Source organism: Ceratotherium simum, chromosome 13 (genome assembly GCF_057802395.1).
Source record: "Ceratotherium simum simum isolate JZ-2026a chromosome 13, ASM5780239v1, whole genome shotgun sequence".
Classification (NCBI taxonomy): Eukaryota; Metazoa; Chordata; class Mammalia; order Perissodactyla; family Rhinocerotidae; genus Ceratotherium; species Ceratotherium simum.
Window position 1 is genome coordinate 40,800,997 of NC_141912.1, and position 26,440 is coordinate 40,827,436.

The 26,440-nt window shown below is 46.9% G+C and overlaps 1 protein-coding gene across 2 annotated transcripts in view; it reads left to right on the plus strand.

Moving 5' to 3' along the window:
* The first annotated feature begins 7,266 nt into the window (after positions 1 to 7,266).
* The window catches only part of DAAM2 (dishevelled associated activator of morphogenesis 2), a 103,446-nt gene continuing 84,272 nt past the window's right edge, over positions 7,267 to 26,440 (plus strand). For both annotated transcript variants that reach the window (XM_014782743.2, XM_004424180.3), the window contains exon 1: positions 7,267 to 7,361. The gene's annotated coding sequence lies outside the window, so the exon portion shown is untranslated. The remainder of the gene's footprint in view (positions 7,362 to 26,440) is intronic.

A 26,440-nucleotide genomic window follows, 5' to 3' on the forward strand; every position in this document is an offset into this window, starting at 1 on the left:
CAGGAAAGGACTTCTAGAGGCATGGAACCAGTTCCCAGATATTTCCTTTTCAAAATCTGCTTCTCACTCTAAAACATTATTTTAGAATTTCTTATCTATTTCATCTTGCTGCCTCATTAAAAATTCCATTTCAGCATCCTATTACACTTGTGTTTATTTTTAGAGACTTCTTCTGGTCCCCTTCAGACTAAACAATGTTTCTTAAAGTTATTGGATGTTCATAGACGTTATGTGAAAAATGGATCCTGTGAGGAAAAAACTTTGGGGAATACTGTGCTAAGCAAAGTTGGGCAGATCTCTTTTGCTGTGGGCCTTCTCAGAACCTTCAATATGCTAATATGCACCGTGAAATTCCAAGGGGGGAGACATAGAATATATAGTTTTTATCACACCTATTTGACCATGAGGAACCCACTCCCTACCTTTTTGGCAAGTCATTTAAAGGGATTTGTATTCTACAGAACACATTTGAGAAATAGTGGTCTGGAAGGTACCAACGGAAAGGGAAGTTATTTTCTTCCTCATCCGGAGAACTCCCCCAAGGCAGGCAACATGTTATTGCCCTTCACTTCCTCCTAACCATGGCAATTCTGAAAATTTCATGTGCTTTTTATTTTTTTTAACATGAATGCAGTAGAGCTTGATTGCATGGTCCCTCCCCTAGACTGAATTCCTTATTGATAGGAATCCCACCTTATTCATCTTTGCACCTCCAGGGCTTACCATAGTGCTTGGACTTAGCAGAAAAGAGTGAATAAATAGCATTAGAGGAGGCTTTCTTTGCTGCTTCTTCTTTTTTATAAACAAAGTAAGAAAAAGTCTCTACATTAGAGTCCCAAACCACATATATGCAGCAATCCAACAAGCCTATTGGGTGTTTATGAAACTCCCCAGCATATGAAAATCTGTGCTTATGAATACCTACAGGAGGATTCCTTAAGTGTGCAAATGTCCTGTGCTCTTTCCAAGGGCAACCAGGGTGGATTTGCTCTTTATATCTGTGTGTGTGATTGTGTACACACAGCTGAAGAGACGAGTCACTGAGAACTTTCCAAAAGAAATGAATGGGATAAAACAGTTTGCCAAGTTACTGAGTGGTAATTAAGAACAGATTCCTAACATCATCACTTTACCATTTTGAAGACATTTTCCTTTAAAAGAAAAAACCACAGAACGATGAAACATGTCGTGCTTCTCCTGAAGTCCCTTAGCCTTACACAAGTCCCTGCTCAGCTGCACACATGCATATATGCCAGCCCACAGTCACACACACCTGAAGATTATAAGCAGCCTCAAATTACTTTTCAGTGGAGAAAAGTGTGTGTGTGTGTGTGTGTGTGTGTTACCCATTCTCACTCCCAGTATAGATCAGTTGGGAAGATTTCTTTCTCTCATTTCAAAATACAATTTTACCCTGAAGCTGATTGCAGTGCTTGGCCTTAAGCTTACTTTTTGAAGGGTTTTGAGCTACTGAAAATGGGACTATAATGGGAGTTTGTATGCAATCACGACTGTGCAAGTACTCTAGCTCCAGAAATAACATAAGCAGCTGTGGCTACTAGTAGGCACAGCCTTCCTCAGCCTGGGGACCCTTGGCTCTGATCACACATTTTCTGGGGGGGTCAGGAAGGAATTCCACCTCCTATCCCACTCACTCAAGCACTCTGCACACTGTGTGATATTCCATCTCACATCTGGCCAGGTGCGGTGCCTCACTAGCCTCTGCCGGGGGGCCACATACCGGATTAGACACACGCGTGGCCTGCCTCGCTGTGGGGGCGGAGGGCCGCCGCCACGATGTCCTAGGATTGTGTGTCTTGTGGTTAAACACTTAGGGTTTTGACGTAGACAAGGCAGCAGAGCCGACCCTCAACGCTACTGCAAACAACCTGAGAAGGCTTCTCGAAAACGCAGTCCCGCGCCTCGGAAGGAGACGGGCTATATGGGGGCAATTTTCCAATTGCTGCCTATTTGGTGTGGTCATGTCTGAGCCAGGGGAGGTTTCTTAACTCCAGGCAAAGATGTTTGCAGAGAGCTGGATGCCAGGAACCTGGTGAATTGTACATTAACGTTAAGTGCATTCTCGGTATTAACTAACAGAGGAGCCACGTTTTGGGGTGGAGATTGAAATGGGAAAAGGCGAAGAAAGGAAAAAGCATATAAGAATAAGGGCCATCTGTATGATGCAAGCATTCTGTAATTGAATCCTCACTCTGGCACCATGGGGTTGATACTCCTATTAATCCGTATTCTTCAGAGAAGCTAAATGATGCTCTTACTTAGCTGCAAGAGCCAGAGCTGGGGTTAGAAACCAGACTTTTCCAGTGCCATATTCTGAGGTCTTTCTACTATATCACACCACAACGAGGGCCCAACACACCTTCAAGCAGTTCATGTCCTATTGATAGGTCCTCTCCAGGAAGAAACTGTGGTAGCTCTGGACTTCTCTCTTTAGTCCTATCCTTGGAAGTTACCATCCAACAATGGAAGTCCAGGAGGCCTGTTTGAAACAATGGAAGTCACATCCTTTATTATAAGCGAGAGAAGCAGGATCAGGCCCATGATCAAAACACCTGATGTGTGACATGTCTGTGCTAAACTGGGTCCAGTTTAGAACAAGCTTCTTCTGCCTTCTAGGCATTAACAGCACCCTTGATACAGAGTTGGGCACTTCCCTGAGCAAAGCCTGGGGACCAGCAGGTTGATTCTGACAGCTTATGTGGTGGAATGAGAGAGACCTCACAATTCTCATTGTTCCCTTTTCTCCCCAGTCTCAGAAGAACTCATTAAGGTAGGGACTTTCAATCCATTTTGCCTCACTTGACCTTTTTATTGTGTGTGTGAGGAAGATTGGCCCCGAGCTAACATCCGATGCCAATCCTCCTCTTTTTGCTAAGGACGATTGGCCCTGGGCTAACATCCATGCCCATCTTCCTCTACTTTATATGGTACGCCGCCACAGCATGGCTTGACAAGCGGTGCATCAGTGCACGCCTGGGATCCGAACCTGCGAACCCTGGGCCACTGCAGCAGAACGCGTGCACTTAACTGCTATGCCACCGGGCTGGCCCCTCACTTGACCTTTTAAACAATCCTTTGGGATGGAATGATCTTCATCCTATGTTATCGATAAGGAACACTGTATTAGTCAGGGTTCACCGGAGAAATAGAACCAACAAGATGTATGTGTGTATGTGTGTGTGTGTGAACAGATAGATAGATAGATAGACAGACAGATAGGTAGATTTATTTTAAGGAACTGGCTCATGCAATTGTGGAGGTTTGGTGAGTCCAAAATCTGATGGGGTAGGCTGACAGGCTGGAGAGCCAAGGAAGACTTGTCGTTCGAGTCTGAAGGCCATCTGCTGGCAGAATCCTGGAGGTCAGCCTTTGTTCTATCAAGGCCTTCAAATGATTGGATGAGGCCCACTCACATTAAGGAGGTTCACCAACTTAAATATTAATCTCACCCAAAAAACACCATCATGGAAACATCCAGAATAACGTTTGACCAAATATCTGGGCACCATGGCCCAGTCATGTTGATACACAAAATTAACCATCACAAAAACAGAAAGCTTCAGAAAGTTACCTGCCATGCTGAGGTCACACAGCAGTAAGAGGAAAGGCTGGTGATTTAACCAGGCTCTCTGATTCTGACACCTGAGTTCTCTGCACAATCTTTTATAGCCCGTGTCTGTAAATCAAGGAAAGGGGTATGTTATTCATGGAGTGCCTCACAGTGATTAGACGGAATACTCATGGGATTCTCATTCATTCTTCCAAAGGTCTTTACTGAGTGCTCCCAAGGTCCATGCAGTATAGACCAGGAGTTCTGCCCCTGGGAAGTGAACGAAGAGGGACCTTTGTGAAGCCTACTTCTCCCCATGAATAGGCTGGACTTTGGAAGTATATGGTCAGCTTTGGAAGCCGGGACAAGCTTGGTGAATTCTTTGAGAATCCCTCAGTGAGCAGGTAGAATTTTCCAGATGAGCAGTGTGCTGCACACAGCTTCATTGTATGTTCAGGGAACATTCCTGGAATGCGCAGGTGACTGATGGGTGAAGAAAGATGGAGCTCCCTCCATGGTGGTCTTGAGAATAGGACATACCCTTCCCACATACACATTAGGGTTCTGTGTGTGACAGGGTTGGTGGTAGGGGGTCAATCAGATGACCTTGGAAAAGGATCTCCCATTTCATGGACTCTTCAGAGCTCACCAGCCTCAAAAATGCTCCTTAGCACTGACAGCCACACATTTTATGAACTTCACCTGCTCCTCTTCCCAACAGAGCCCAAGACAGCTCTGGCCAGGGATAGAGACTCCCCTCTCTTAGACCTGGAATATTCTGCTGCACAGCCTCACTTCCCCTGTTCCTGACCTCTTCATGCTCCCCACCCATCGCCTCTAAGTCTCTGGCCCTATCGCACCTCATCTTTAATTCCTTCCTTTCTCTTGCTTTGCCTGGAATGAAGTTACTCAGTGTTAGGCTCATAGACAGGCTCATAGACCCTGCACATAAAAAAGAGTTAATGAGGATATTCTATTTCTCCTTAGGTCTGCCACTTCATTTCTATTTGTTCTGCTGTTGCTAATTTCTATTAAGTCCTCTACATCTTCTTATGACTGTGGACAATTAGATTGGCCTGTGGCATGATTGCCAAGGGAGGATGGCCACACCAGAGCTCCTGATACTAGAAATGAGTGTCATAAAACTCTCTTTTGCTTTAGTAACTTTCCTGCATCCTTTTCTTACAATAATAATTACAAATAGATACCATTTATTTACTGCTTGCTATATGCTGGGCAACACAGACAATACGCGGTTGGAAAAGTGAGATTAACGGAAAATGGTGGTTGAACTATAGATTCGGGTGTAGAGACAACGGTTGACTCTTGGTTGAATTAAATAGAATTCACACTGACTTAGTAGGAATAAGATTTGGAGTCAGAGGAACTAGGTTAGGGTCCAAGGTCCCTTATATGCTGACTGTGTGATCTGGGGCATTTATCAGATCTGGCTTCTTTTCTTGCATAAAAAAATGGAGGTTATAGTGATGCCTCCCCAAATTGTGAGGTTCAGAGGAGATATATGTGAATAGGCTTTGAAAACTATAAAGAATTATGCCAGTGCAAGGTATCATGTTAATAATCATTGTCATACGTGTAAGCTAATGTTAAGGAATTGTCCCAATTTTGTATTTTGGTGGACCAATGGGAGTGTATCAGGTGAGACTATATTTGGCTACAAACAACAGAAGACTCAACTATAATAACTTAAACACATGGGAATTTATTTTTCTCACCTAATAAGAAGTCAGAGGAAGGTACAGCCACTTATGGATGTCATACAGGGCCTTGGCTCCTTCTACCATACTGCTCCACCATCTTTAAGGGAATGGCATTTGTTCTCAAGGTTGCAAGGTGGTGCTGTATCTCCAGGCATCATATCCATGTTCCGAGAGAGAAGAAATGGGGGAAGGAGGAATAGAGAATGTCAAAGGATTGAAAGGGCATGCCATCTGAATCTATTTTCTTAAAGAGTTTTTGTGGAAGCTGATTGCTGCATGCCAACCTCACTGGCAAGAACTGGGTTTCATAGCTATTCCTAGTTACAAGGGAGTCTGGGATGGTGAATATTGTAGACTTCTAGTTTCCTCAGTTGAGGAAGGCAAGGGAGAAGGGGTTTGTCAATGGCTTTTGGAAGCCAATTTTCAATGTTTACTACAGAGCAGAGCTCACCTTGCCAATGGAGCCTTGATGTGAGGAAGGGGATGGAGGGACATGGCAGCGGAATATGATGCTCAGGAGGGCAACCTAACAGTGAGCAAAGAGCAGAGCTCTGGGCCCTGTATGACTTGGACCAAAACATCTTGGCTGTCCCCAGCCAAGGAGCCCAGCCCCAAGACTTGGCTTCTCAGAAAGTCAGCTCTAACCAGCTGCTGCCAAAGGGGTAAACACATTCCAAGTCCTTGAGTCCCTGCTGACTGTAACTGTGGTTAAGGCACACACACCCCCACCTCTACCCCATCTGGTCTCACGGAAAGTTCACCAGAGTCAAGTTGTTTTAGTGATGACTTGTGGTTATCTGTGCTCCTTCTCATTGATGGGGAATTGAATACTTACACACTAATGTTATCTAACTGTACAAGCAATTTGCATCTCATGTGTATCCTTTTTAAGTTCATTCTCCAATCCTTGGGATCCATAAGGGATAAAGCATTACACTCTTTTTTGCCACTCTGGAAGGATGGCCCTTAAACCAAGTGATTTCCCTAGACCCCTTCAGCTAGGTGGAGAAACAGACAACCATCAGAATCCAGACCTGAACACCTAGAAAACTCTACATGGATCATCACCCAGTGTGGGCACCATCTTCTTGCAGGCTCCTAGGAGTGTGAGGGAAACAGAGATCAAATACTTACCCTGAGGATGGTGCCAATTATGGAGGAGAGAGTGACTCTTGACTAAGGCCATTTCTAGTCCGGTCCAGGAGATGGATCACAATCACATTTAAGAAAAAAATTAAAAGCAATTTTTAAAGGTATGAATAAGAGCTATTGCAAACAGCTCAAACCCTGTATATAAGCAATGAAGTAAGATAAATTGACTGGCGCTGAGTTGGAAAAGCTATACAGAGGTAGGGAGTGTGGAACATAATTTAGTAAAAATAAACTTTTTTTTTTTTTTTTGCATACACACTCCCAAAGAAGAAATGGAAAAGTTGTTAGGGCGTGGACCAGGGCTTCTAATGAGCTGTTCTGGTCTGCCCGATTCGTCTTCTTTCTCGCCCTGGCACCTTCTGGAGGGTGCTTATTGTCTCATGAAGGGACACTTTGGGGGAAGGAGAGGGTATTCCGCAGCACCTGACTCCCAGCCAGCTCAGACCAGCCCTTTTTGCTCGTCGCCCAGGGAAAGAGCGAGGAGAAACCCACTGCCCAGGTGGCCACTTTGGCCTCCTTGACCCTTACATGTTTCCCAAACAGAGGGAGCCCTGAGAAGGCTCCTTGCCAAAGCTGGAAACAGCTACCCTCATTGTCTGCCTCGCCCTGCCGGCTGCGCTCTCCCTTCCTCTCTCCCCTCCTTTCTGTCTGAAAGTGTGAAAATTACAAATCCCAAGGAGCTGCAATCAGAACTCTACCTAGGGAAAATTCAGAGTATCCCTGCCATAAATATCCCGCTCCAAGACGCCTGACGTCAGAGGGGAGGGCGGGCGGCAGCGAGGCCGGGCCGGGAGGGGAGGCGGCGGCGGCGCTCCGGTTACAGCAGAGTGCAGAGCGGCGCGGGGAGAGCGGCCCGCGCGCGCCGCAGCCGGGGGTCCGGGCTGCAGGGACGGCGGACGCGCCATGGGGGCCTCGGAGTAAGTGCGCCTGCCCTGCCTCCTCTCTACCTCGGTCCGTGGGGTGGGCGCCGGCCGCGGGACGCTCTCTGGCGGCACTGCCACACTTTTCTCCCCCTCTGCTCTCTTTACAACGCTAAAGGGGATTGGGAAGGCAGCGACTCCGCAGGCTGGCTGTTTTGTTTCTCCAGAGTGTTTGCAGGAGCCGCGGATACTTGAGTGGGCTCCCAGGGCCTGTGTGCGTGTCTCTGTGCATGGGTGTGATTTGCGTGTGTGTGTGTTGTCTGTTTTGGCCCATCTTGACACAGGAAGTGTCTCTGGAAAACTTTAAAAAAATGTTTTTGTGTGGCTTTGAAATCTGATTCCTTGTTGTCACAAGTGGACAAACATAGCCGGTACCCCCCAAACGGACAACTTTGTGGTGGTGGCTTTTCCCGGTTCAGCTTGTGTCTTCATTCTGTGATTTAACTCTTCACAAACTCCCAGCTCCCACTTGCAAGCCTGGCCTCCAGCCAGCAGGCAAGGCAGTGGGAGCCTGAGGTTCTTGCTCTCGGTGGCAGTAGGACCTTGGGCCAGGGAAGCAGCATCCCAGGAGAGGGGTCCTGACTCTGGGGACCTCAGCATCTGGGGCCACTGCCCAGCCTCCTGCAGTGGCCCTGACATCGCCAGGTGATGGGACTTTGGCTTAACGGAGGAAGGAAGGATCTGGTGTGGAGGCAGGTAATTGTAAGGAAGATGAGGAGGAGGAGGTGGTGGCCGGGGCTGTGCGCCTCTGTGTCCAGCCCTGCCCGTGGAGTGGGATGGATGTGTCTGCCACATGTGCCCACGGTGGGGGCCGTGCCGGGTTCTCTGGGAGCACTGTGGTGCCCCAAACAAGATGCAAGCCCGTAACATAGAGAGACATGTCTGAGCTGTGGGGTGGAGGAGGGGGGCGGTGGGGGAGAGGGAGAGAGATTTTTATCAAAATTGAACACAGATTGCTGAGGTCTGGGCTTGATTTAACTCTTCTCTCTCTGCTTTGGCCATGTTTCCACAGTTCTGTGGTGGATTTGCCAAGTTCCTGGGAAGGTGGGAAGGAAAATCACACCTCTCTAGGAAAAAGTCCCTGGAGGTTCTCCTTGAAGTCTACATGGGAATGAAAACAACTTCCCATCTTTAAATAGTTTCAAGTTTTGTGTGTCCCTTCTTCTCCGTTTGGGTCAGTTTCTTGGATTTCTCTGAAAAGTTGGCTGATGGTGGGAATGGATTTTCCCTAGGACTCAGAGGGGGATTGTGCTCACGGAGTGTGGGAGGAAAGGGGGTGTGGGGCTCCGTGCACCCATCAGCCCTGGATTGCCCAATGCGCTGTGCTGGATGTCAATAGCTGGGGTCAACAAACGAGTGACCACAGAGTCCTTTCAGCCTTGCCCTCATCAGGTCTCTGGTTTTGCATTTTGCAATAGAGCCAACCTACAATGTTTGGGTGGGAGGAAGATTACTGGACTCTCCCTGTGTCCTAGACAAATGAGCGAATGAAGGGACAGGGAGGAAATGTGGATATAAAAACGGACCCACAGGAAGTTCGAGATTTGGGAAGGATTTTAGAAATTATACAAATAGACCCCTAGGGAAGCGCTATAAAAGATGGAGCAGACAGCAATGTCAGAAAGAGACTCATTTGACTTCAGGAGTCTGTCTTCAACTTGAGTGTAATAAAGATGAAGGAAATCACCGAGGGCAGTGTAAACAAAAGTGCCTGTAAGCAGGGGTAGCCGCGTACCGTGAGATGCGCGTGCAGGCGCATGTTTATGCCTTCGTGACCGTGACCGTAACCGTGTGGGGATGGTCGTGGCCTCAGGCGTGGAAGCATACACGGCCCGTTTCTCATCCGTGCTGGGAGCTGCATCCGACCCCCATTTCTTCTTTTCAAAAAAAAAAACAGCTGTGCTGTTATTGTCTTGCTGCCTGGTAGTTGCCGGCTCTGGCTCACAGCTCCTAGGCAAGTTTTCAGAGCTTCTCCTCCAGATGCTGGGGTGCTGAGGGAATACTCGTGCCCCCATCAGGAGAAAAAGAGGAGAGAAAAATCTCCTGGGCGTTAGAACTTAGAAGCGAGTCAGGAGTTCAGGAAAGGGAAGGCTGTGAGGGCAGGACCAGTAGGAAGGCCTGCAAATATTTTTTTTTCTGGCAAGTGTGGGGGGAGTTTGAAAGACTCCTTCTTTCTGTGGGAACATGTTCTCTCCCCAGTCTTCTTTCCCAAACCCCTGACCCCAAAGTTTTTGACGTAAAACAGGTTAAACTCTCCTCCTTACTGAAGAGCCTTGGATCCAGGGGTAAAGAAGAGGGCAAGTCTAAGTACAGGTGATTGGGAGGGTGCAAAGATAATCCACGAGGCTGAGGCTTGCTTCTTTGATTCCAGCGGAACCAATGGAAGTAGCGATTTTAAATGTTTCCACTCATTCCTGCTATTTACAAATAGAAGGCTGAATACCTGGGGACAGAGGGAACCCATCGGAGGTAGATCCCAGAAATGCTCTTGTGCCAGCACTGGACCTCAGGGAGAGCTGAGGGCAAGGACTGGGGTTTCAGCTCTTTCGGCCTGGAGGGTTTCTCTGGAGGGTCAGTGGAGTCCTGACCTTCTGGGTGTGTGCTGGGAGACATGTCACCAACTTCAGCCCCAGGACGAGTTCCCTGGGGCTGACTCTTGGGCTGATATTGAAGCCTTCTCCTCGCCCCTTCTATCAGCTCAGGCTTCTGGCCAGCTCTTCAGTTGTCTCTGAGATCAGAGTACTTAGAGAGGAGGCATTCTCACGCTCTCCTGAAGGTCCAAAGGGCAAATGCACTTGGCTGAAAGACCAACCTGGAGGGCGTCCTTGGCTTTGACAGCAGGTGACCCTCTAGATCTCCACAGCCAGAGTCTCTGTGCTCGGGAGCCTGTGTCCTTCAGCTCCGGACTTCCAGTGCAGCCTGGCACAACGGAGAGAGGGCTGGCTTCAGAGCAGACTGGCCTGGGAGAGAAATCGTAACCTGGGTTACATTACTGATTCCTTCTGAGCTGCAGCTTCCTCATCTGTAACATGAGGATAACATTTACCTCCCAAGGTTATCACGGTAATGATACTTCTGCAAAAGGACTAAAACAGAGCTGGGAGTGTTGTAGACCCTGAATAAAAGGAATATCATAATTTCATTTTTCAGTGTTTCAGCCATCAGGAGCCCATGTTGTTTGGAAGGGACCTCTCCCCAAATCTGGCTACGTGTTTTCCATTATTGATGGCCAATGGGTGGAGTCTCGAGGACTCAGGTCACCCTTACCTCCTCCCTCTAGAAAAGGTGGCCAGCGGGGATCATCCATGAGCAAGGCTGGTTCATTATCCGGAGGGGTGGGAGGAGGCACAGGCATCCTGCATATCTGGCCTGGAAACCACTCCTGTGTTTGCACTCTCTCAGAAGGGAGAAAGGCAGCAGAGCAGGTTGTATGTCTATGTTGGGGGTGGGGGGTGGGAAGGTGGGGGCGGAGCAGGGAGGCTGCCCCCTGGTTGATACACTGTCTTGGGAAGTGGCTATTCCATCTGATGCTGGAGAGAGCAGCTGCAGGTTCTCTTGGCCCATCTCAGAGCTTCTAAGTTATCCTTCAAGTTGACATTTAAGACTTTGAAGATCACATTTGTTTCTGTTTTGTTCAAGCTCTCTCTTGAACCATGGCCTGGGATAACTTTTCAGCTTTTAAGAGGCTCAGCCAGTGGCCAACTTCTCTGAGATGGCCCAGACTGGGGGTCAGTGAATTCCTCACTCCTGGCAATATCTATTTCTCCAACTCTCTTCACATTTTTTGGTTTGTTTGTTTTTTGTTTCATCATGAGGTTATAAAACTGTACGGCCAAGAGGCTGTGCAGGGGGGAAATGCCTTTTCTTTGGACCTGTGTATCATTATGCTAGTGCTGTGCAAGGCTTATCAGACTATGGGCATTAGCAGGTGTTGTGGGGTTCTTTCTGGGTCTCCCCCTCCAAAAAAAAATAAAATAAAATAGAAACCTGGAAAAAATAAACTTTAGGAAGTTTGGTATCCTTTTGAATCCTGGCTGAGGAGGAGCTGAATTATTTGTAGTGCACCCCAGTTCCGTGCAGAAAGCTTCAGAATCAAGTAGATCCAGGGTTGAGATCAGGCACCACCAGGTCACACGCTGTTTAACCTCTCTGAACCTTCTTCATCTGTTAACTGAGAACAATAATTTTCACTTCTCAGGATTGTTCTGAAGATGAAATGAGATAATACATGGGAAGGACCTAGCAAACTGCTCAGTGCTCAGCAAAATGTGAATGCCTTTCTTCTCTCTAGGTCTAAGCTCATAGAAGTACGTGGTTTTGAACATTTGTCCGTAAGTCAAAGTAAATAAGCCACTTATTCAAGGCTTAACGGCAGTGCCCCAAGGTCAGCTGTCTGGGCCTGGAGATGGAGACCTTTCATATGAAAGTGAGGCACAGCTCAGCACTCCCTGTGCCAAACAAATGGCAGCCCCGCATGATCCCCTCCTCCAACAAAAGAAAGGCCACCAGCTCACTTACCCATGAACCTGGGCTATTAGTGAGCTCTCTAGAGAGCTTATTTTAGAAATCCTAAACACCACCTTGATCCAAAGAATCAAAGTCAAAACTAGGGAGAGGGAAATCATTGAGGCAGTACCTAACATTAACATCTAATAATAATGGCACAATGACAACAGTACCTTACGTGTGTAGAAGCTCAAAGTCTGAGGGCTTGAGAGACTTACCCTACGTCACACAGGAGGTAAGCAGAAGAATTAGGAGGCAAACAGCTACCTAGGCAGTGGGTGGCAACCCTGTCTACACATTTAAAGCATCTGGGGAGCTTGTAACAGGGTCAATACTGGGCCCACCCCAGCCGATTAAATTAGAGCCTCTAGGGAGTGGGGCCCGGGCATTGATGGTTCTACAAGCTCTGGGGTGATCTGAAGTCTAAGCTGAGAGTCTAAGGGAAGAGTGAAGAGTGCCAAGGTTAGGACCCAGGGTATCAGGCCTGGGCAAAACAGCCAGGATTGCTAGGATTTAAGCTTCATGAGGGTGGAGACTTGTGTGGGTCTCTCTGTATCCCCAGCACCTAGAACAGTGCCAGGCACCAGGTAGACACTCAGTAAACGATAGTTAAATGAATGAGTGATTGACCAAACTGCTATAGTTTAGGAGCTCGCAATTCAAGAGCCAAATCCAGCCTGTCACCTTGTTTTGTAAGTAAAGTTTTATTATAACACAACCGTGCCATTTGTTTTTCTATTGTCTATGGCTGCTGTCAAGCTAAAGGGGCAGAGCTGAGTGTTGCTGTAGAGACTGTATGGCTTGCTGAGCCGAAGATATTTACTAGCTGGCCCTTTAACAGAAAAAGTTTGATGGCTACTGCTCTGGATGTCAGACAAGAGCAGAGCAAGCATAGCTTAGGGAGGGTCGTTACAGCATGGGGGTCAAGAATCTGGGTTCTAGAATCAGATAAACCTGTGTTTGAATTCTGGCTCCGCCACTTCCCTGTTGTAAGACCTTGTATATTATTTCACTTCTCTGAACCTCAGTTTTCTCATCTGAAAAATGGGGATGATAATAACTAACACCTCCCTCGAAGGATGGTTGTGAGGATTGTCAGCACTTGGCCTTGAGTAAGCACTCAACAAACGTGAACTATCACTATGATGGTTGCTGTTGTAGTTACTGGCAATTAACTAGATAGAAGGAGAACTAACTAGATTCAAGTCAAAATCTAAATCCAGTATCATGGACAGAATAAGGGATATGGTAGGAAAAAATAATCAGTTGGTAAGCTGGTGGGAGGAAGGAAAACTGATGTGAGGTTTCCGAGGTAAAGGATGTCTTTTTAAGACAACACAGGTCAGGCTGGGATGTGTAATGAGGTGCTCCTGCATGGCTGACTGCCATGTCGACCAGCAGTCCCCATCAGTCCTCAAGGGTTAACTTGGGTTTTATGGCACCGAGTCTAGTCACAAGCATGTCCCACCTCTCTACCCGTGTTTGTAGTTCTTTCTACATGGAAGGCCCTTCCTCAATCCTTATCTCTCTTCTACTTGTCCTGACAGGCTTGCTTAGGTGTCCTCTTCTCTCTCAAACTCCCTTTGCAAGGCTCCTCGTAATCATGCCTTCCTCCGCACGCCCATGAACTTGGCACACAGCTCTGTCATAACCTTTAACACACTGCACTTCGGTCAGGGAAGGACTGAGTCGTCTTCGTGCCTTCTCCATGTTTGGAGCTCATAAAAGTGAAATTGCACTGTAGAATCCACACCTGGTAGGCAAACAGGGTCAATTAGACCCTTGATTGAACTCAATGATATCTGAGTTAACTCTTAAGGAATGAGCAGGCCTCGCCCAGGTGCTGATGGGGTTGCAAGAGAAAATCCTCAGAGCCCACCAGATAGAGAAGAGCCACCCAGTTCATAGGCTGTGTGGACTCCTTATGTCCTCATCCCTCTGTTCTGTGGTGGCTCCTGCCCTCTGGAACACCTCTCCTAAGGGGTAGCCAGGGACAGGGAAAGATGGAAGCAACATTAAACCAGCTCTTTGACTTCTTGTCAGCAGATGTGGTGAAAAGTTGGGTTTTGGCTTCTCTGGGCTTTGCATGTATATGTGCCAAGATAATTGGGAGTTGGCTCGGTATGGTCAGCTTTCATGAGCATGGTAATAGAGAGAAGCATGGTCATGCATAATAGCAAACAGCAGATCGTTCACAGCATTGCCACTGGACTACAGAATGTGTTGCATCATTTTTATAGATTTTACTGGCAGATTTATTTTGGTGGCAGATATATATTTTGTGTGGAATAATATTAAGATAAAGTCCTCTTCTAATGATAAAGGGAGGGCACAGAAAAATCTTGGCCTTGAATTAAATATTCCTTTTGATCAACCCCACATGGACAACTAAGAGCTGCCTCCTAAGAGGAGAGGGAGGAGACGGAATGAAATACTACTTTTATATCAGTCCCCACTATGCACATGGTGCAACACTCATAATTTTTTAAAACATATTCTTTATTTGATATTTCCAAATTATGAAGGTAATTCTTCTTTGCTTAAACAAGTGAATCAATATCATGCAGAAATATGAAAAGACATGGAAAGAATGACATCTCTACCCACCCTCCACACCCTGGTAATTAATGTCAGTAGCCTAGATTTATATCCTTCCTTATCTTTTCCTTTGTTCATACAAACACTACAAGTTTGTATACAGGTCTAGTGGGGTCTTGTTGTTTGAGTGTGTTTTTTTCACTGAAATGGAATCTGCAGCATACTTTTCTTTCCCTTGACCGTATGGTAAGGTCACCCCTCCAATGGATCAAGCTTTTTTTTATTTTTCCTGATTTCTTTATGCCTAGACTCACACAGCTCTATATATCTCAGATCATGCCACTCTTGTAGGGGTGTTTATTTTCCCATCAGTCAGTTGTTCAATCTGGTTTCATCCTGGATGCCCACCGGTTTGGGTCCCTGATCTGATGCACCAAGCATCCATCACCCAGGAAGGCTTTGCTTTGGCACTAGCCTGGTGACCATCCTGGGTATCATGACATGTTATGTGTGGTCATAGGGAAGCTATTGAGCATCAGGCCCTGTGGCTGCCCCTACCCACTTCTCATCAGATTTAGCCTTCCCTCCTTGGGTCTCCTTAATCACTGAATATGCAGGAAATGCAGCAGGAAATATCCAAATGGATTGGAGAACAGTCCTGATGGAGTAAATCAGGCAGTGTAGGATAACGCTCAGTTGTGTGGACTCTGCATTCAGATTGCCTGGCTGGGTCCAAATCCCTGCATAGTGGACACTGGGCTGTGCCACCCAGACCTCCATTCCAGACTGACTCCCAGTGGAAGGCAGTGGTCAGCCGTCTTTGGAATTGCCTCAGCTAAAGAGAGTTGCCCTCCCCACAGTCACTCCTGCTGATGCTCCCCTCCTGGGTCACCTGCATCCAATGATTGGTGGGAGTGATGAAGGCCTGGCCCCTCTGTACAAATATGGGGAAATTCTAAAGGGTATCCCAGCTTCAGGGCTCCTCATGGGGTTGGCTGAGGCCTTCATAGAGGCTGCATGGCTGTTCTACTTCTCCCTCTGCCCAGCACTGCTTCCTCTCTGTCCCTCCCTCCCACAGGTGGTTGATTCCAAGAGCCCTTCCTAATAACCCCCCGCTTGCTCCAGAAATTTTGACTGTTTTATGTGACGTTGTTTTGGAGGAGTCCATTATTTTCTAGGTAATTATTGGTGGCCATGTTGGAATACGACAAAGTGTACTTTTATCCTGTGCTCTATTTTGTGTGTTTTCTAGGTGAGATCCAACTGATTTCTCTACAAACAGAGTATGTCATAACTTGGAAGACTGAGCAACTGTTTTGATTTTATTGCCAAATTTGTATTTACCCCTGCCCCCACAAACCCCAGTGCTAGGCTGAGGGGTGTGGGTGTATCTCAGTGGAAGTGTGACCAGATGGCTTTGTTGCCATCCTGCCTGGAGACAGGGGGCTGGACAATTTGACCTTTGGGAATTCCTCTTCATCTTACTAGTGCATATGTAATATAAAGGGAGTGGTCTCAGAGGACCCACTGCTGGCCCACTGGGAGCCACCTTCCTGCCTGCATAGGTACTCACATCGTGACTGCACGGGTCTCTGCCAGATCTGAGTCGTCCTGATGGGTGTTGTTTGTTACCGCTTTGTCCCGAGCATGGGCGGTCTTTGGCATTGTGTGTTGAACATTCCGCTTTTCAGGTTATGTACACTGATCGCCCGCCCGAGTGCCAGAGCAAAGCTTGCCTGTGTGATGGATGCTCGATGTGCCAGACTCGGGGACCCAGACTCACAGCTCTGTGTCTGACCACATTGCTGGGGGTCAGTGTCAACACTCCCTCCCTCACTGCCTCCTGGACACCACAGCCCCCGGCCTCAAGATCCCCTGACCAGGCAGCAAGAGAAGGGAGTGATTCCAGGTCAGTCAGTATTTCCACAGGGCCAGAGGCAGCTTTGAAGTTAGTTTGAAGCAAATTCAGAGTTTTTGTGGACTTTGGACAGTAGAGGGCCCAAGCCATTTTAACTCTTTTAATCTCTGTCAATATATTTATCAGTCTGTTCCCTATCATTTGGCATTGGGCTGGCAGCTGCCCAGAGACAGAGTTAGCAACTGCCTCTGCCTTTCCGAGACACAGGGTTGATAATTTACCGTCACTGCTGCCCTGAGCAGAGGTGGGGTTATTGAGGTCTGTGGCTGCCTACATGGAAGATGGGGCTGCCAGAGCTGATAAACAGATCAGATGTCTGAGTATAAGGCTTTGGTTCAGAGGACAGGCCCTGGCTTCAGATTCTCGCTCTACTTCTCGCTAGCTTTGTGGCCTCGCATGAATTACTTCCTCTCTCTATGCCTTGGTTTCCTCATCTGTAAAATGGATTTTTATGAAGATAAAGTTACTGCATGATTTGGTAAAAAGAAAAAATAAGTACTTGAAACCATGGCTGGCACATAGTAAACACTAGGAAGGTGTTAGGAATGATGGTGATGATGATGATGATGATGATGATGACGATGACAATGACGATGAGGATTGATGATGATAGAGTTGCTGATGGAGCACAGGGACCATGTCTTGTTAGCTCTGTTGGCCCAGCATCCTACTGCCTTTTGTGAAGTGTCTACTGCCTACTTAGTCTGCTCAACTCTCTACCGGAAATACAACTGTCTTACATTTAAAAATTTTATTTTGACTTTTTATTGAAGTTCAACATGATTCAGAAAAATACACAGTTTATAAGTATATAGTTCAATGGATTTTCACAAAGTGAACACACTTGTATAACTAGCATCCAGATCAAGAAACAGAACATTCCAAAGCCCCCCACCTCCCTCACCCCCAGAAGCCCCACATGCCCCCTTCTGGCTCCTACCCTTCAATAATCCTGACTTCTAACACCATAGATTAGTTTTGTCTGTTCTTGAACTTCACATAAATGGTATCGTACAGTGTGTACTTGTTTGTGTCTGGCTTCTTTTGCTCAGCGTGATGTTGTTGGGTAGGTCATTCATTCCCACTGTTGTGTAGTATTCCGTTATGTGACTATACACACTTTATTATCCACTCTTCTGTTGAGGGGCGTTTGGTTGGTTTCCAAGTTTGAGGCTGTTGTGAGTAGTCTTGCTGTGAACATTTGCGCACTTGTCCTTGGGTGAACATATGAATGCGTTTCTGTTGGTGTGTCCCAGGGGTGGAACTGCTGGGTCACGGGGAAGCATGTGTCCAGCTGTAGGAGACACTGCTGACCAGTTTTATGAAGTGGTTGTACTGTGTATTCCATTTTCTGTAAAGATGAAGAAGTAGTTCCAACTTGGTAGGGCAGGGGCTTGAGGCTTAATAATATGCTGGGGTTCCTGGGATGTTCATATCCTCCACATTCTTTGTGTCTTATCTGAGAGGTCACATGTTCTAGAAAGCCTGTGGGTGGTAAGCGGGTCCTCCATACCAGGCACTGTGCTAGGTGTTTTCACTTATACTACCTCACCAAGTCCTCACAGCAATCCCACGAGGTGAGATGAGTGTTGTCACCCCCTTTTACAGATGAGGAAACTGAGGCTCAGCAGGGTTGGGTGACTTGCCTAAGATCATACAGGAAGAAACTGTCAGGGTCAGGATATAAAACAGGTATGCTTGAATCTAAAGCCCGTGCACTTTGGGATCTGATGGTGAATAGTTTTGGCTTCAGTGCTAACGCTAGAGAGAAACACAGACACACATGTGGGAGTTGCCCCCCTAGAACCTGTGCCAGCTGTGGGGTGGTGGCTGTGAGGAGAAGCTCTTTAAAAAGGAGTAGAAATAAGGCAATTCAATGACCTTGGGAAGGCAGATTGTTTTCCTGCCCAGGGGCTGTTGGAGAAAGTCATAAATTTCCTGGAAGGCAAGGGCGAGCATATAATTTACTGTCTAAACCAAGACTCTTTCAAGAGTGAACAGGGCACTAACCGGATGGGACGGGGGGAAGCAGGCGTCAATTGGGACTGTCCCTGGGGACACTGGACAAATGCTCACCCTCTGGGAGTCGGAGTGGGCCTCACTCTCCTGGTCAGTGGGGCTGTACAGGTTCTTTTTACTGTGTGAGGAAGATTAGTCCTGAGCTAACATCTGTTGCCAGTCCTCCTCTTTTTGCTGAGGAAGACTGGCCCTGGGCTAACATCTGTGCCCACCTTCCTCCACTTTATATGGGACGCCGCCACAGCATGGCTGGACGAGCGGTGCATCGATGCGCGCCCGGGATCCGAACCTGCGAACCCCGGGCCGCTGAAGCGGAGCGCACGCACTTAACCACTGCACCACCGGGCCAGCCCCCTGTACAGGTTCTTTTTAACTCTTTCAGAACTCTGTCTGTCTGGAGTTTGCCCTGATGCGATGTACTTCTAGTCTCCTCTGTTTATGCTGCAACAGGGTCTGGCTTTCTTCTTCCCCCCTCCACACCACTCCCTACCCACATGGGGCTCTGACAAGGGGAGATTCCATGGACAGATCCGGTTACCACTGAGATGCATGTGCCAGTGGACTAGAAGCTCCTAGAAGGTTAGGGCCATGCCCTTGTCACTGTGGTATTTACGGCTCCTAGCCTGGTGATGGGCACAGGGTTAGCACTCAGGGAGTACTTGCTGACTATATGTCACTTATCCACATGCCCATTCATTCATTCATTCATAGCATAGGACAAGAGCTCAGTGTATATTCTTTCCTCTCCTTTTGATCTGACTCCTATTCCACTGGTCCAGAAGGAGAAGTCAGTTGTGTATGTGTGCATACATGCAATGGATAAAGAATAAAAGGGATCAACTTCACCAGGAGCAAAAGATGTATCATGAGATTTGGTGGCAGGATCTAGGTTTGAATTTCAGCCAACCACCACCTAGGTGAACTGCCTTCGACAAGCGAGTTAGCATTTCTGAGCCTTGGTTCTAGTCCTGTGTAGAACGGAAATGACAGTAATACCTGTGGAATAGGACTGCAGGGGGTCTCTTACGTAGGGTACGTGAAAAGTGCTCAGTACACTGCTGCATCATTGTGAGTTGTTAATGGTTATGGTGGCTCAACAACTATTTGAGACGCCCCGGTGTGTAATGCATTGTGTGCAGAGGCAGGTCCTGTGGAATGAATCTTGGTGAGCAAAATTCACTCCCCTCTGGGGCCTCTAGTCTCTGAAAGTGAGGCAGACAGTGATGTGTGGCTAGCCCATGTGACTGGGAGCTTTTATTAATAAATAAGGAAGAATCAGCAAATTCTTCAAGGCCTGAGGGATTGGATGTGGGTGTCAAAGATAAGGATGCAAAGGATAATGAATTTCTCATTAAGCCCACAGCTGCATTTTCACTAGAATAACAGCAGGAAGCATTTAAGGCTTATGTGTGTCCAGCAGTAGCTTTGGTATAGCATAGTGCTTCTACAGATTCTGGGGTCAAACTGCTGGGGTCCAAATTCACATTCCACCACTTACTAGAATTGTAGCCTTGGGCAAGTATTTATCCTTTCTGAGACTCAGTTTCCTTATCTGTAAAATGATGACAGTAATAGTACCTACCCCCAAAGGAAGACAAAATTAATACATGTAAAGTATTTAGAACAGTGCCTGGAACATAGTGTGTACTCTGTAAGTCTTTATTATTATTATTTGCCAAATAATTTGTTTTCCATGGGAATACTAGGTACTATGTAGTGCTGATGCAGTACATAGAGGAGGAAAGATCGTTTTGAGATGGGGGAAGTGGGGAAAGACTTCATGGAAAAGCATTCAAAGGTATTTTTTAGGTTTCTTTTACACCCTGAGCAAGAGGGTTTGTTTGTTTCCATGATTAGTCTGTTCTTAAAGCTCAGAAACTTCCGTATGGAAGAAATTCCTTCCCTTAAGAAACATAAGTCGAATGCCTCCTGGAACTTTGGCGTTGAATAAGATGTGGTCCCTGCCCTTATGCATTTCCAGACTAGTTCATCCATCCTGGTGCCGGGGACAGGGGTTATTAAGATGAATCCTCTAAGTACTCACAGTGTCGTTGGGGAAGGACCTAGAAGTGAAGAATACTATTCCATGTCATCAATGCTATGAGAAGGAGATGCTCAATGTTGAGAAATTTAGATTCCATTTAAGAGTGTTTGGGAATGTAAGGAAGTTATGGAATCTCCTTCTAGGTTGCTATTATTAGAGGAGCGATTTCATCTGTTGGGATGGTAAATACATGGTGTTTCCTGCAGCAGGAAGATGGACAAATGGTTCCTACAGTTCCTTCAGCCCATTTGTGCTGTCCATATAGTTGTGTCCATGTAGTTGTCTTAGAGGCAAAGGGCACAATGAAAACTTTCTGAATTATTCCTAGACAATGTTAACAAGGTCTTAAAAAATGTATTCCCCACATTGCCCAAGGATTGTTGGAATTTCTGCTTCACGTGCTTCGTCTCTAATGCTATGACTCGTTTTAAAAATCCCTGTCTCAAAGCAAGTATGCAAAAGGAAGTCTTCTCTTTACCTCCATCCACAGCTCTGCTTCCCTCTCCAAGTTTTCCAATGAAAGCCTGATGAAACACTCAACATGTTCAAATTTTTATAAATTAAAGGAAAAACTCTTCTGTTTTTTCAAAGCACACAAATGTAATTCTAACACTAAAATGATACTATAGAATAATAAACATACGAAAAGATGTTCAACCTTACTTGGAATCAGGGAAATACATAAATTGAAATCACAGGGAGACATCATTTCACACTCGTCAGATTGACAAAAAAATTATACTCATCAGATGGATGTAGAGCCAAAGATAACTCGCATTCACTAATGGTGGCAATTAAATTGGTATGAGCACTTGGGAGAGCAAATTGGTACTATCTAGTAAAACTGAAGATGCACTTACCCTATGACCCAGAAATTTCCCTCCTTGGTAAGTCTGGAGAAACTCTAATGCATATGAAAAGGAGATATGTTCAGGAAATTCACTATAGCATGGTTTTTAAGAGCTAGAAGGCAACCCAAATGTCTATCATCAACCAGAAGATTGGTTAAAGAATTTGATATGTGCATGCAGTGGAATACTATGGAACACAGTGGGAAAACAAAATGAAGGAACTAGATAGATTGTAATAGCAAGGTATAATCTCAGAAACAATAGTAAGTGGAAAAAGCGAGTTGCGGAAGGATGCCATTGCTGTTAAGTTTAAAATCGTACAAAATAATACTCTCTTTTATTTACAAGTACTTACATGTTTAATTAAAGTGTAAAAACAAGTTTGAAATAACCGCTAAACTCAGAGAAGTGGCTCTCTCTAGGGAGGCAGGAGGGAAGACCAAGGAGGGGTACACAGGGGCTCCATTTATATCTGTGATACTTTATTTCTTACATGGAGTGATGGGTACACATGTTTATTTTATTATTATCTACATTTGATAGATAACTAAAATATTTTTTAGTTTAAAAAAAGTTAACTTTTATAATGGGCACAAGCTCGTAGTCCATTTCCTCTGCCCATTGGCAAATAGACATGCCAAAGAATGGGTTTGAAGCTGCTCCCCATTTGCTCCAGGTCCATATGGGAAATTTTAGGTAGATGTGAGCATCTTCAAGTGCGCTGTTCTCCAGACATCTACACTGGACCCCATATGCACATGGTAATCACTGTTTTTGAACTAAAAGTCTTGACCTGTTTTTTTATGATTTGGGATTCATGGGGATCATATTTGATATGTTGGTGGAGATGCAAAACAGGGTCGTAGTAATAGAAACCACACAGCGACTTTCTGGCTCATTCTCCATATAGCATATTGCTGGAGACTTGTCTCGGCCCAGCCCTTCATCGGGAGTTATTGGGACTTTTTGCTAGTGCTGGCAAGGGACCACAGCCATCATCCTTTGATAAGGACAGGGGACCGACGTCTCAAGTATTTCTCATTGCCCAAGGGTGAGAGAATCTCCCTCTTCCCACCGTAACTGCCTGGTTTCGGTGAAGTTCTCCCTCCCTTCTGTCTTCCATGAATACAGCCACTGCTCTGTTCCTCTTGTGAACATCCTGCCCTGAAGCGGGAAAGCACCCACCGCTGGGAACTGCTTCACTGCCTTTTACTTGACAGTGGAGCCATGCTGACTTCTTCTCGGGATGTCTTAGTGAAATGCAGCTGATTCAGCTCTTTCACGTGTCTTATTCCTCATTACAGCCCCCTCTCCCTTGGAATCTGGCCCGAGCCCAATCCGAGTGACACACACTGTGTTGGCCGTGAGCGCCCTGTCCTCTATTGTGCAGCCTCTGCCCTTGACTGAGCCCTGAACCTCAACGCTCCCTTCCACAACAGGGAGCCCCTTCTCTGGCTGGCATGGTGCTTGCACTGGGGACTAGAGCTGGATTGGCTTTCCCCTCTGCCTCCTGCTCATCTGTATATTATATATTTCACCTTAATTAGGAGGAAGACAAATCACATGCAATTGGGACTTTTTGAAGCAAACTCTGGCATATGGGTGCTCTGAGAATGTACACTGTGGTCTGTATCAGTCAGGCTCTGGGCACGAAACAGTTGGCACTCGCAAAAGGGTTTAACTGAGAAGAATGTAATGGGAGGACTATTTGCAGAGAGATAAGGGACTAGAGGAGATGTTGAGGCACCCAGGGACGAGCAACAGCAGGAAGCTGTTAACACTCCTACACCTGGAGGGGTGAGGGGGAGGAATGGTACAGAGCCCTGTGCCAGCTGGAGCAGAGGAGGAAGGGCCACTCGGCAGAGGCTGTGGCCCTAGAGGAACACAGCGACTGCAAGACCCATGGCTTAGCGGAGAGACAATGGGGGAATAAACACCCTGAGGTCTCTCTCCTCCACCCGCCAATCACCTGCTGTTGCTTTCCACTGGTCGAATCCCACTGGGCACCAGAAGCCCAGGAATCTGGGTGATGCATTCTGGGAAGGTCAGCCCCGTGGGCAGGAGGGTGGCAGGGAAGGAGAGGGAGTGGAGGTAGAGAGGCAACAGGGAATAGTCAGCATCTGATATATTTCTACATGCATTCATCGTGGAACTGGAAAGACCAGGCGTGATGAGGAGTTCCCTTTGATTCAACCTGTAAGAGCTTTTGGGCAGTTTGGGCTATATTTTTGGACTGCTTGGCTCCAGGAGGCTTAGATGGGTAAGCCAGGAAGGGGTCTGGGAGGGAAAGGGACTGACATTAGTGATTATGGGCCTGGTACATTGTTCTATGCTTTGAAAAGGAGGACGTTTTGAATGAGACTTGGCGATTGGCTATTTGTTATGCCCTAAATACTTTGCAGTCCAGAGAATGGATGTGTCTACCTGAAGATGATTGAGCCTGGTGGTCTGAGGTGGCAAGATGAGGACTTGAGACCTGGTCCGGGCCCAATCCAAGTGACGCACACAACGTTGGTCTTGAGCGCCCTGGTGGATAAGCATGTGAAGCTGCGGATGCCCTTAGCTGGAGCTCATTTTTCCAGAGTTTTCCTCTTGACTCCACCTTCACCCACATCACTAATCACCCTCACCCTGAGTCTCACCTGAGCACATCTCGCCTCCTGTGAAGGCTGTGATCAATGTCAGGGAGGCAGCCTCCACCGGGTGGCCCTATGTTGTGGAGACCTGGTCTCTAAACACTGTGATAAGGTACAGAGGAAGGACAGACTAACATATCTGAACTCCTAGGGGTACAGGGCCTGCCCTTGAGGATTCTCAGTCCAGTATGTAAATCAGGATACACACAACAAAGGTAGGGGACACCTGGAAAACAGCATATCAAGAGAAAGTTCACCATATACAAATAAAATGTGTACTTGGCAAAGGAGAGTGGGGGAATGGACCCCTTGAAGTTGGGGGGCCTTGGGGGCAGAGTCCCTGTTCTATCATGTAGTAGCTGTGTGATCTCAATAGGCCTCGATTTCCTCATCTGTAAAATGGACAAACTTTTTCTAGTTTTCTAGAAACTGTATTTCTTATTAGGCAGTTGCAAGGATTGCAGGGGATCATCCCTGTAAAGCACGGTGCTGAGCACATCATAAATGCTCAATAAGCGTTGGCTATTATCAACACCATTATTATTCCTGGAGTGAATGCCAAGCACTGCTTGGAAAGAGGAGTGGGTACCCCCAAAATTCCAGAAGACTTGGCACCTCCTTGAGTCTTTTATCTAGTTCACCGCTCTTTTCTAACCAACCTCAAAGGCCCCAATTCTTTGCCTCAGACTCATGTCCCACGAAGGGTGAATGCTGAGGCTGCTGGGGGACCTGGCCTCCTGCTTGGTCCCCTCCAGCTGGGGCATCATGAAATGTGCAGGAAGAGGTCAGCTAGTCTAGTGTTTCCCAAACTGCGTTTGGTAAAACCCCAGGTTCTCACGACGACCCTCTAGGAAAAAAATTTCTGTGGCTAAAGAAATTTAAGCAACGGTCCCTCCTCCCCTATTCTTACCCTCACAGAGCCCCATGCTCAGAGAAGCACTGCAGTAAGAAACTGGTCTCCCATTGTTTAAACTAGTATTCTCTCAGTTTACTAAAGAGGACTTTTTCCATGGGACACCCCACAGAACTAGTGTTTTGAGGTGTATATCAGAATTTGTGTTCAGTGACGTAGTCAGAAACCCGACTAGAGTGGTTCTGTCAACAAGTCCAGCAGACACAGTCTTGAGTTGGCAGAGTGACACCACAGTGCCATCAGGGACCTGGGCTCCCTCTATCATTCTACTTCAGCCTTCCTTAGAATGAGACTTTTGTCTTTGTGCTCATTGCCTCATGGTTACAAGATAGCTGCATCACCTCTAGTTTTACATCTGCATTCCAGGCAGGAAAAAGGAGAAGCACAAAAGCACAAAAAGTGCATACCAGCTAATTCTCTCTTTCACAAACTTTTCTGAAAGCCCCCTCCAGAAACTGGCCAACACTGCGTTAAGGAGAGACCTCAAACTGCAGCAGAGTCTAGGGAGAAGCTGAAAATTTTAAATGGGCATGTTGCCTCAAACAAAAGCAGGGACCTGTTAGCGTGGAAGAAGGAGAGAAGAGAGATTAGGTGGGCAATTCGCAGTGTGTGCCCCGTTGATCAAACCTTTGCTTCTCTCTTCGGCAAGTCAATTATAAAAGCATTCCATGCAAAAGAAAATGAAAACAAAGCCAACAAACCCAGAAACCAACCCTTGTAATCAATAGAAAATACAAATTCTAAGCGACCAGGCCTTTGGGCTGCAGACCCCATATAGAAGTGGTTGTTGAAGCCCTGTGCGTGTCCCCGGCTGCTGGGGGTGCTTCAGCTAAATGCTGACCCCTGCCTGCACTGCCCTTGGGTCATTGAACCCCGTCGCCCAGAGGCACCTGGAGTTACACCATCTTGCCCTGCCCTCCCCCTGCATCCTGTGGTCAATGACTAATTGGAAAAAGGTACAAAATCCCCACTCCCCTGCCCCAAGGAGGGCCAGTGTGGCCGCAGACTTGCCCCCGCAGCTCCCCCCAGGATCAGGCTGAAGCTAGACCCCACTGAAACCACAGTCTTACCAGGTCCTTCCTCTGCCCTCTCTGGTTTCTCCTGAGAACCTGGCCTCAATAAATGACAGATGGGCTCTGTTCGTAGGGGACCCAAGCTGAGGTGTCCCGGCTCAAGCAGGGTGCTCTTTCCCTCCTTCTAAGGGAGTTGGTCTAAAACGCTTCCCCTCGGTCTTGTGTGCAGCCCTGGTGGGCTTCGACTTGGCCTGGGTGTTGTGGGGACAGCTCCACATCCACCCTGGTGACAGCTGCAGGACGGCTTCTTCCCAAGTCCCATCGGAACGTTTGAGGAGGCCTCAGTGCAAGACACTGAGCGAGGGGAGTCTAGCACTGCATCTTCTCAAGGCAGATAGATATTCTTAGAAACACTGATTTGCATTCTTAAGCCCATGAACTGTTTGAAGGGACTTGTCGAGTGTGTGTGTGTGTGTGTGATTTTCCAGCTTGTGGCAATGGCGGCTGGGTATTTATAGCTGGATCTACAGGGCTGTTCTCACGTGGCTAAAGAAAATGAAAACCTCATGTGGACTCTGTTTTGTTTTCCCTCTGCCTTTGCCATTGCAAACTCTCCGGTTCTAAAACCCTTGTTGTTT